Consider the following 11,572-nt stretch of genomic DNA (forward strand, 5'->3'; position numbering starts at 1 on the left):
AATTAGGTGCTTGCAAGTTTTCATGCCAAAAAAACATTTGAGGAGCTCTACACAGGAAAATCATTTTCGTAGTTCAAATTTTGAACACTTTTAGCACTGAAATCTGAACCTTGTTTGTACACCTTCCTCTACATGATATTTTCGCGTGTAAACTTGTAAGAACCTATAAAGTTTGACCATCTTATATGTTGCAAAGTTTCAGATCTTTTCAAACATTTTTTCTATTTTTTTTATTTCACTGTTCATACCGGGTGCCTAGGCACCCGGGTGCTGTTACACCTTTCTTTTAGGAAAGAAAATAGGCTCTTATGCTAACCATATTTCGAGAACCACATATACAATATGCCCTACAAGATGTACAATTTGAAACTTGATTGCCTGATTGCAATTTATGATCAGCATCGGGAGAGTTATAGTCGGGTGGACGTTAGCATCCTCCAAAAGCATAACTGGCCCAACCACATACAATATTTCACCATCATATATACTGTATATATTAATAAAAAATTAAAAGAAAAGCCGGAACAGGAAAGCATGGCGATCGTCCCTCCCTTTCTACGCTCAAATTTCCGCAATAGTATGACACCAAGTACTGAGAACTATTCATTTTTAATAAGAGCTCAAAAAGTGAAGCTATCTATTTTAACCTACTAAACAAAGATTGGAGGAAGAAACCAGATGCCTCATAGAAATCCACTATGTTCTCAGCAACGGCTTCGGTGGCTTGCAAAAGGCAACGTGATAGAGTTAAGAAAGAGGAACCGGAATCAGAATCGCAATATTGGGGCGAGAGCGGGAATAGGGATTGGAATGTTCCCCGCAGGTGCCACCCTACGAACCGTCCAAAAACCGGAGGGAAATCAAAGCCGTTAAAGGCCACAAAATCCGGGACCGGGGCCAGAAAGCCTAGTAGAGGAATCAATAAAGGGACCAGGCGATAGATCGATGGATGGATAGGGAGAGTCGGTGAGATCTTTCCATGTCGATGATCGAGGTTAAGACTGTGAACTCTCCACGCGATTGCGCCTTGTGGCCTGCGTTTAGCTAGATATAGAGTAGGTAATGCATTCACGTTGGATGTGTACGTATGCCTGCATATGCGAGATTCTGAGGACGATGGCAAGGGTTATCTGCAAGAAGGAAGGAATATGTGTGGCTGGCGTCCCAATCTAATCTTTTGCTGGGAGGTGACAGGAAAAGTTACCACACTTGAGATGCTTCACGAGGCTGTCACTCTTGCTTGCACTGCCCAGCAATGGCACCCATCCATCTCTAGCAGTTCGCTAAACTCGTATAGAATTGCTGCACAATGATGCATGGTGCAGTACTCGATTCGCGGTCGGTGTGCGCCGATGCTTTTTCGCTTATTCCTGTCCGTTTCAGGCATTTTTAAAGCCGTGTCTCGATCGAGATGTACATCTATATGTGCCTGCACGCACAACTTGCACTACGGTCATGAACGCATGCCGCTTTCGAATTTTGATCCGAAGCAGAAAGCGGGGTCTCTCTCGTTTGATGATGATGCTGTGATGGACATATAGGACAAAAATTCGGAGGCTTATCGGACAAGCCGATCGACAAGGCTATTAACATGAATGAAAAGAAAAACAGTTTTTACGTTGCCTTCGTTGCTCATGCGTGTAATGCAATTTAATTAGGTTTTAGAGGCCATTTGTGTGTGGTGGTTATTTAGATGTCAAACCCGGCCGCCTTAGCTCGTGCTAGTCTCCGAAGATTGCACCAGCATTGATATTGTATTGTATCAGTGCTCTTTTTTACGTACATCCATCGACTATGGCCAGCCAGGACCAACACATCCTGATTGAGCAAGGAAAAAAGGCTAATTATTGGCATTAAGGGCACCACTTTGCAAAGCTAGCAGGAAGAGAGCAAGGCTGAAAGAGATTGTACGACAAACGGGAGGGATTGCGTAAGGGCTAAGTGAGAAGCGCTTTCGACGGAAAGCTTTTGGAGGAGAGGCATGCAATTGCAACATCACCAGCCCAGCGATGAACGGTGGTGATAACGAACTCCCTGAAGCAACGGGTACAGTAAAGCGCAACTGAAGCTATTTTCCAAAGGCAGCTGTTTTGCAAACAAAAGCATGGACCAAGCTGGGACAGCATCAGCAATTAAGCACGTGTTTTCCACGCACAGGAGGCCCTAGCTCTATCTAGAGAAGGACCCTAATCGCACAAAAAGTGGAAAGCTGGGGATCTATGGGGAGATTTTCCCTTTACTAGATGGGAAAAGATTACATTCTATCGGTTGATCACGCGCGTCTGTCTGCTGGCTCCATGGCCGTTCGATCATGTGTTGATCAGACAGTCGACAGCGTCCCGCGTTCGTCGAAGTCGCTTTTGTTTTTTCTGCAGCTCACCTGTTGTTTCAGAATAGTTTCCTGCAACTCACCTGTTGTTTCAGAATTGTTTGCCGAAGCCGCTTTCGTTTTTCCTGCAGCTCACCTATTGTTTCAGGACAGTTTCCTGCAACTCACCTGTTGTTTCAGGATAGTTTGCCGAAGCCGCTTTCGTTTTTCCTGCAGCTCACCTGTTGTTTCAGGACAGTTTTCTGCAACTCACCTGTTGTTTCAGGATAGTTTGCCGAAGCCGCTGAGCTCCCATTTCCTGAGCTCCTCCGCTTGTCGCATTAGCCTCATCGCATTCGCGGCACTTCCCTGAGCCCGTAGCTGCCTCCAGCTCCTCGCCTCGTTGCCCCTAGCGACGGGCCCGACCTGGCCGAGCTCCGGCCGCCGCCGCCTCCAGTGTCGTTGTTGCCGCCTTCGGCCATCCCTCAGCCCCCGAGGACCCCTACGTGGAAACGACTGAGCCGCGTGCTAGCAGGTGGATCGGACGTCTACGCGTACATCGAACGGTCGTTCGGGTGGCGGATGTTTAGTACGGATCCGCCGGTGGACGCCTAGCTATTCCCTTACTGGATTTTTCTTCTTACTTCAAAATATACTTTTGTACTATGTGTATTTGGTGTTGTAGATCTTAATTAGCACATTTTTCTATAGAGTTGGTCAAACTTAAACAAGTTAAGATTAAGACAAACTTAGAACTTCAAATATTTTGGAACAGAGGAAGCACTATTAGTTTTCACTCGATGTAGAAGTGGAATTCAAAACCGTGAAGATAATATCTCATTTATGTTTCGCTTTACCGAAATAAATTGCTATAAACGTATTACTTCCAAGAAAATAAAAACACATTAGAAGGTAGTGCAGGTGCGCGGGAATCAACCTATGAGCTATTTTCACTAGTGCATTCCCCTTTGGTTCTAAAATATACATATATAATAGCATTGCATTCTCCATTAACTTGCAGAACTACTAGTATTGTATATGTTTAATTTTTTAGGCAAAATTAGTAGGAGTGCTTCATAAAAGGCAAGACCAGAAAGGAGACCAAAAGAAGCGTGGAGCTTGTAAAGGAAAGCAAAACCAAAAGGGAAAGGGCTTATTATGCTAATAGCGGGAAAAGGAGGAACCTTATGCTTATGATGCTAGCTACCTAGCCACTACTTGCTTGTTATAACGGAATAAACAATGAACACCTACTCAATATAGATAATGATTCACAAGAGATTGGAGTAGAACTAAATATTACTGAAAAATATAGTAGTGCAAAAATCTAAGAAGAAAAAATCTACGAACTGTAATCATACAAATTAAAACACTCCACACAGAGAAAGTTCTAGGGTACATTTAGATTCTCTCAAATTAGTTTTGGAAAAGCCTTTGAATCAAAGAGACTATATGCCCTTGCATAATTTACCTCAACCCACATCCAGCTAGAAATGCAATATGTCCAGGACAACGTACGTATGAAATACTATTATGAACAAATTAAGCAAAGTTTTTTCTTTACGCTCTCCTTATTTCTGTCTTTTGAGCGTTTAATGGAAAAGCTTTAATGCCGTCCAGTACCAGGGGAATAAGATCCATGAGTGGATTACGGATATGTACTGGCCAGTGCCTGGCCACCGATCTTTCCTGTGGTTTGCCAAATGCCAAATTGCCAATTGCCGGAGGAATAATTAAAGTTGCTCTGCGCGTAGGAGAGGGGTATATATTTCTTGGTGCTTGCCTGCCACCTTTCTTTCATGGTGTTTGCTGAAGCACACGTGGCCCCCCTTCGATCTCACAATAATGCCAATCTTTAGGGCAAGGCCTTTCTGTGCTGTGCCAAAAGGATGCTGGGAAGGTGCTAAATCTCCCCTCGCTGTCTGCTTTTTTAATCAGTGTATATGGATTAGCTGAGCTACTAGGTGAAGTGATGTTCATATCATATGTAGCTGGGTGGTTCATATGTATGCATGAGAAAGCCTTGATTTTGTGAGCAAGGCTTCTGCGAGCTTTTTTTAACGTGCCGGTGCCCATCTATAGCCTAAGCTTGCATCTTTAGTGGACATGTAGTAGTGTACGTAATTGTTGGTGAAAACTGATCTGTGCATGCTTACCATGACCAACTCGATGGTCTGATCATATATACTCCCTCTGTAAACTAATATAAAAGTGTTTAGATTACTAAGATAGTGTTCTAAATGCTTTTATATTAGTTTACGGAGGAAGTATCATATATTGAACTTTTTCAGTTCACAATTAATAAAATTCTAATTTATAGTTTTGATATTTTTGAGAGGTTGTTACTAAAAATACTTTTGAGAGATACCTAATAAAACTCATGAAGGCATACATAGTTTTTTCTTGACGGGCAAAACCATACATAGTTAGAGCATCTACAGCCACGTATTGCAAATCGGACCCTCAAACTCGTGTGGATGCGTCCGAGCACGTCCGTCGACACTGACCGGGCACTCCCAAAATTTGCACCTTCACACCCGTGTATCTTATATCCGACATCATATATCCATACAAATCCATGTAACTTAGTACGTAGATCACATCAAAATCAATAGAAAACGGACATATAAACGGATACCAAACTGGCATAATTCACATAAACATCACCAAAATATCACCAAAAGGGCATAACTCACACAACTCAACTGTCTGGCACATTCTAACTACATACTAATACTACATTATGTAAGAGGAAAGGGCGAGCTTCACCACTTCCTCGCCGGGCCTTTGCCCTTCCGGTCGTCGGCGATGCTGAAGCATTCGCTGCAGGAGGTGGGTCGATGTCGGACCCGTCGGAGTCAACCCCATCGGAGAAGGAATCGGAGATGATTATGTAGCCTTGCAAGCGTCGGACGATGCAGTCTTGCTTTCACTAGAGCTTGGCCACCTTTGTCGCCTTCATCGCTGCCTCCGGCGCCTCCCGCTTGGATTGCTCAATGTCGAATCGAAGTTATTCGGCGATGATCATCCAGAGCTGTCGGGCGTCCGTCTCCGTCATGGTTAGTGATCGACAGTACACCCACTGCAGTAGACGCTCCTCCTCGTCGGGTACTGGCATCATGCGGCGATGTCGGGCGGACTGTGCAGCCTAGTCGGACACACCCCTTCTATTCCTTGCCCTTTGCCTCTTGCGGCGAGCGACACTTGCCTCCGACTCCGGAGTTTGCATACGCGGTGCCGGCGGAGCACGCACTAGAACCCACCGCTGCCCGCGTTGAGCAATGGCCCGAGGTGAAGGGGGCCATCGGGCGGGCGGAGCAGACTGCACAGGCCTCGTAGATCCGCGCACGGAGCGGGAAAGGCCGATGTCGGTGCTATGCTGACAGGCTATAGAAGGCATTGCACCGAAGCCGGAGTTGTCGCATATATCGACTCGCGAGAGCTGAGCACGATGCAGAGCGTCAGCTCCTCCTCGTCTCCGGAGCTGCCGTCGGAGTGGCTCTGGTGCTGGGCATGCTCATCGGCACTACAGATTGGAGGAGTTGGGAAGAGAGGAAGTCGGGGGGAGCGGAGTGAAATGAGTTAGCGTTTGCTCCGGAGGAGGATTTTATGGGATCGGGGTGGACCGGCGGTGGGGCGAGTTGGCGTGGCGGATGCGCCCGGACACTCCCGAGACGCCTCATATCCGTCATATATTTGGGCTGAATATGAGGGGTGCCGGTGAGCCTGGACGTTTGTCCGCGGTTTGAGAACTCCGACATTTGAGACGGGTATGATGGGTCCAGTTCTAGATGCTCTTAAATACCAAAACGCACCTGCACAAAGAAACACACAACTACGCAACACCTACTAGCAGAGGTGCAACGACGTCATAAGCAAACGGTTTTTAACCCCTTTCAGTGATGTAGTATTAAACTGTCATCTTGCCTGTGTGGGTGATAGGGGGTCCATCACACATGCTAACAAAATTGTTTGTAATTTGGGCGTGCATCTCACACAATTCAACACAAAAACTATGTGCAATTTGGATTAGCATCACCTAGTGTTATTTTACAAAAAATGTATGTAATGTGGGATTCATTGCACCCGATTAAAAATAAAATACTATGTATGATGTAAATTCCATCACACAGAATTACATTCAAAAAATTGTGTGCAATGTTTGATCTAAATGACGCGTTAATTAGTTGAAAGCACAATTGCTCCCTAGGATTTGATAATTGATCACAACATATGCATCATTGGACTAATATGTTTATTCAAGTATATTTTAGAAAATTTCAAAAGATGCATTGGCTAAAGGCTTATGTGGAAATGCCCCTTGATTCAAGAAAGGAATAAGATTGGCCCAAGCTTCAAGCTAGAAGACTCTTCATTTTATATTTGTGAGAAATCACTTTTGAGTCCATAGGAAAGCCAATACTATTAAAAGAGGTTGAGGTATTAAAATAAACTGGTTGCTCGAGTGCTCAAACTTAGCCACCAAAAATACTTAGTCATTTTTCCCACATAATCATTTTGTCCAAACCACACACTTAAAATTGGTGCCACCAAGTTTCCCATTTCGGCACTACCGATTTTCATCTAAGACAGAACCCTAGCCATAGCCACCAAATCGGTGCAACCGAAAACATATCGATGGTACCGAGTTTAGGTGACCAACTTTCTGTTGCCTCGGTACACAAAATCAGAATTTCCGATTTTGAGTATCGGTGTCACCGACTTGTGTCATCTCACCATTAGTCACCTTTTTGGTGCCACCGAGTTGTGTATATCTGTTCCACTGAGATTCAAAAGTTGCTGCCTTTAGTGCAAATCGGTACCATAGAGTTTATGACTTCAGTGCCACCGAGATGACCACTTTAGGTGTAACGGTTGGATTTTGGCCGCTGCCTATATATACCCATCCACCCATCTCTCATTCGTGGGAGAAGCACTCAGAACACACACTTCATTGCCAGATCCATTTTCTGAAAGAGAGCCACCTACTCATGTGTTGAGACCAAGATATTCCAATCCAATCATTTGAAACTTGATCTCTAGCCTCCCCAAACTGCTTTCCACCAAATCAATCTCTCCTACCCATGCCTATTCTGTGATAGAGTGATTTTGTTTTGAGGAGACTATCTTTAGAAGCACAAGAGCAAGGAGTTCATCATTCTACCACATCTATTACCTTTTGGAGGGTGGTGCCTCCTAGATTGGTTAGGTGTCCCTTGGGAGCCCCCCACTTTGTGTTCTGGAGTTGAACCAAGATGTTTGTATGGGCAAGGAGATCACCTACTTCATGAAGATCTACCGTGAATAAGGCTAGTCATGTGTAGACGGAAGCCGTGTGGAATAGACAAGGCCGCTTCTTCGTGGACCCCTTGTGGATGGAGCCCTCCGTGGACTCTCGCAGCCGTTACCCTCCATGGGTTGAAGTCTCCACTAAAATGGGCGTACGATAGCGCCACCTATCGAAACCATGCCAAAAGTTGTCGTGTGAACATCATGCGTTTGATCTCCCTACCTTAGTCCTTTACTTTACACTTGCATGTTTTACTTTCCGCTGCTATGCACTTAGAACTGCATGTGTAGGGTGTACTTGACTTGCCATAACTATCAAAACTGGCCCTCAACTAAAATTGGGAAAAGGCTAAGTTTTTATCTTGTCAAGTAGTCTAATCACCCCCCCCCTAGACATACTTGCAATCCTACAAGTGGTATCGGAGCTTTGATCTCCATTGCGTTGGTTTCACAACCTAGGAGAGTATGGCGTCTAGTGAGGGAAATTATCACCGTAGAGGTCCATACTTTGATGGCACTAATTTGCTAGTTGGAAGAATAAAATGAAAATGCATATCCTTGGCTTTAATCCTCACGTATGGGTTGTTATTCGTGTTGGTGTGCAACGTGATTTATTCGGAGAAGGGCGTGAATTGGATCGTAATGCGACAGCCAATGAACTGAAGATGTTGCAACTCAATGCACAAGCCTGCGACATCATCTTCAACTGTTTATGCCCCGAAGAATTCAACAAAATCAGCCGTCTTGAGAATGCAAAATAGATTTGGGATACTTTGATCGATATGCATGAAGTTACTGATTCTGTCAGAGAATCTAAGTTGGATGTGCTTCAAAGTCAGCTTGACAAGTTCAAGATGAAGGATGGTGAAGGTATCGCTGAAATGTACTCTAGGCTATCTCTCATCCCCAATGAGATTGCCGGCTTAGGAAGTGAAGTGATGACCGACAAATTCATCATCAAGAAGATACTTAGAGCTCTTGATGGAAAGTATGACACAATGTGCACATTGATCCAAATGATGCCAAACTACAAAGATCTCAAGCCAACTGAAGTCATTGGTAGGATTGTTTCTCATGAGATGTCACTCAAGGACAAAGATGAGCTGCACAACAAGTCAAGTAGTGCTTACAAAGCTTCATGTGATGCGACCCCTAATTCAAAGGACAATCTTGTCACTGATGACAAGATAAGCCTCATTGTCAAAAATTTCAACAAGTTCTACAAGAGTAGAGGCAAAGAGAGAAGCTCAAGCTCAAGACATCATGAGAAGCGTTCGTCCAGTCGTGATCAAAACTGCTACAACTGTGGGAAGCCCGGACACTACTCCAATGAGTGCTCGGATCCCTACAAACAAAGAGAAGAGTCACCTCAAAGACAAAGCTTAAGGGATGAGTCACCTCGCAGAGAGAGAAGGGGTAGAGAAGATTGTTATGAACGAAGACCATTGTTGAGAAAATCGTTAACTCGTAACTGCTCAGTTGGGTGGCGAGTAGGGAATTAATAGGCTAATCCATTAATCGGGTGATTTATCAGTTAATCGACTACTGGGTGACCCTATGAGTAGGGATTAATTGGCAAGTTAACTGGTTAATCGGATGAATTCTTGAACTGGGACGAAGACACTCACGGAGAGGCAAGGAATCGGTGAAGAAGGACAAATACACCAAGAGCACCTCTAGAAGAAGACATCAAGCTCATGTTGGTGAATGGGTTTCTGGTTCCGAGTGTGACAACAAATCTAAGAGAAGCTACCACTCCAACTCCGACTATAGTCAATATGAAGGTGTTTCTGGCATTGCACTCGTTTCCTCCAACTGCTACGACTTATTTGATTCACCAAATTAGGGGTTCGGAAACTGCTTCATGGCTAAAGGCCCCAAGGTATCACATCCCGAGTATCTTGACTTTTATAGTGATGAGGATGATTTTTAAGGAGAAGATGACTTGCTCTTTGATAAAACTAGTGATTGCACTGAAAATGACATTCCTATTTATCATGCTAGTCAAGAGAAATCGAGTGATGATGATAATAAAGAGATTGAACAACTAACTAAAGAATTAAACACTCTTAAGTTAACTCATGAAACTACTCTAGAAGATCATAGAGAGCTTGCAAGCTCATGGGAAGCTACGCTTCGAGAAGCTCAATTTGGAGAACGAGCATGAGTTCCTAAAAGCAATCAATGATGATCTTCGAAAGAAGTGTTCTTCTTATCTAGCAAAATGATTACTCTTGTCTACTTTTGTCCCAAAAGTTAAACCTAAGAACACTAGTAACAAAGGCAAGAAAGTTTCTTCGTCTAGTAACAACAATGCTAAAGCTAAATCTAGTGATATTGTTCCTAGTAGCTCTCTTGATTCCACTAATGATTCTCTTAGCCAAGTTACACTTGAGCAAGAAAATGATTTATTGAAAGGTATTATAGAGAGAGGTGTCTTCAAAAGTCTTGTCGGAAGTTAGAAATTTGAGGAAATTGTGCGCAAGCAAGGAGGACATCGAGAGAAACAAGGTGTTGGCTACTTAAACGTCAACGGAGATGTTTGGGAAGAAGGACCATATCCCATTCCCAAGTTTGTTCCTCAAGAGGATAAGTATGATCCTACTCCTTGCTACCTCTTGAGCTTGCGTTGGTTTTTCCCTTGAAGAGGAAAGGGTGATGCAGCACAGTAGCAGTAAGTATTTCCCTCAGTTTGAGAACCAAGGTATCAATCCAGTAGGAGTATCAAGCCAAGTCTCCAAAGTACCTGTGCAAAAACAGCAAACTTGCACCCAACACTACAAAGGGGTTGTCAATCCCTTCACGATTGATTGCAAGGTGAGATCTAAAGGAGGAAAGTGTTGGAAATATGTCCTAGAGGCAATAATAAATTAGTTATTATTATATTTCCTTGTTCATAATAATCGTTTATTATCCATGCTAGAATTGTATTGATTGGAAACTCAAATACATGTGTGGATACATAGACAACACACTGTCCCTAGTGAGCCTCTAGTTGACTAGTTCGTTGATCAAAGATGGTCAAGGTTTCCCGGCCATAGGCAAGTGTTGTCACTTGATAACGGGATCACATCATTAGGAGAATCATGTGATGGACAAGACAAAACTATGAACGTAGCATATTGATCGTGTCGTTTTATTGCTATTTTTTTGCGTGTCAAGTATTTGTTCCTATGACCATGAGATCATATAACTCACTGGCACCAGAGGAATACCTTGTGTGCATCAAACGTCGCAACGTAACTGGGTGACTATAAAGGTGCTCTACAGGTATCTCCGAAGGTGTCCGTTGAGTTAGTATGGATTAAGACAGGGATTTGTCACTCCGTGTGACGGAGAGGTATCTCAGGGCCCACTCGGTAATACAACATCACACACAAGCCTTGCAAGCAATGTGACTAAGTGTAAGTCACGGGATCTTTTTTTACAAAATGAGTAAAGACACTTGCCGGTAACGAGATTGAAATAGGTATGCGGATACCGACGATCAAATCTCGGGCAAGTAACATACGAAGGACAAAGGGAATGACATATGGGATTATACGAATCCTTGACACTGAGGTTCAACCGATAAGAACTTCGGAGAATATGTAGGATCCAATATGGGCATCCAGGTCCCGCTATTGGATATTGACCGAGAAGTGTCTCGGTCATGTCTACATAGTTCTCGAACCCGCATGGTCTGCACACTTAAGGTTCGGTGACGTTTCGGTATAGTTGAGTTGTAGGTGTTGGTAACTGAAAGTTGTTCGAAGTCCCAGATGAGATCCAGGACATCATGAGGAGTTCCGGAATGGTCCGGAGGTAAAGATTGATATAAAGGAAGTCCTGTTTTGGTCATCGGAAAAGTTTCGGGCTCATCGGTAGTGTACCGGGAGTGCCGGGAGGGGTGCCGGGGACCATCGGGAGGGGTGTCACGCCCCAAGGGGTCTCATGGGCTATGGGAAGAGATAAACCAGCCCCTAGTGGGCTGGA

Source organism: Hordeum vulgare, chromosome 4H (assembly GCF_904849725.1).
Source record: "Hordeum vulgare subsp. vulgare chromosome 4H, MorexV3_pseudomolecules_assembly, whole genome shotgun sequence".
Classification (NCBI taxonomy): domain Eukaryota; kingdom Viridiplantae; phylum Streptophyta; class Magnoliopsida; order Poales; family Poaceae; genus Hordeum; species Hordeum vulgare.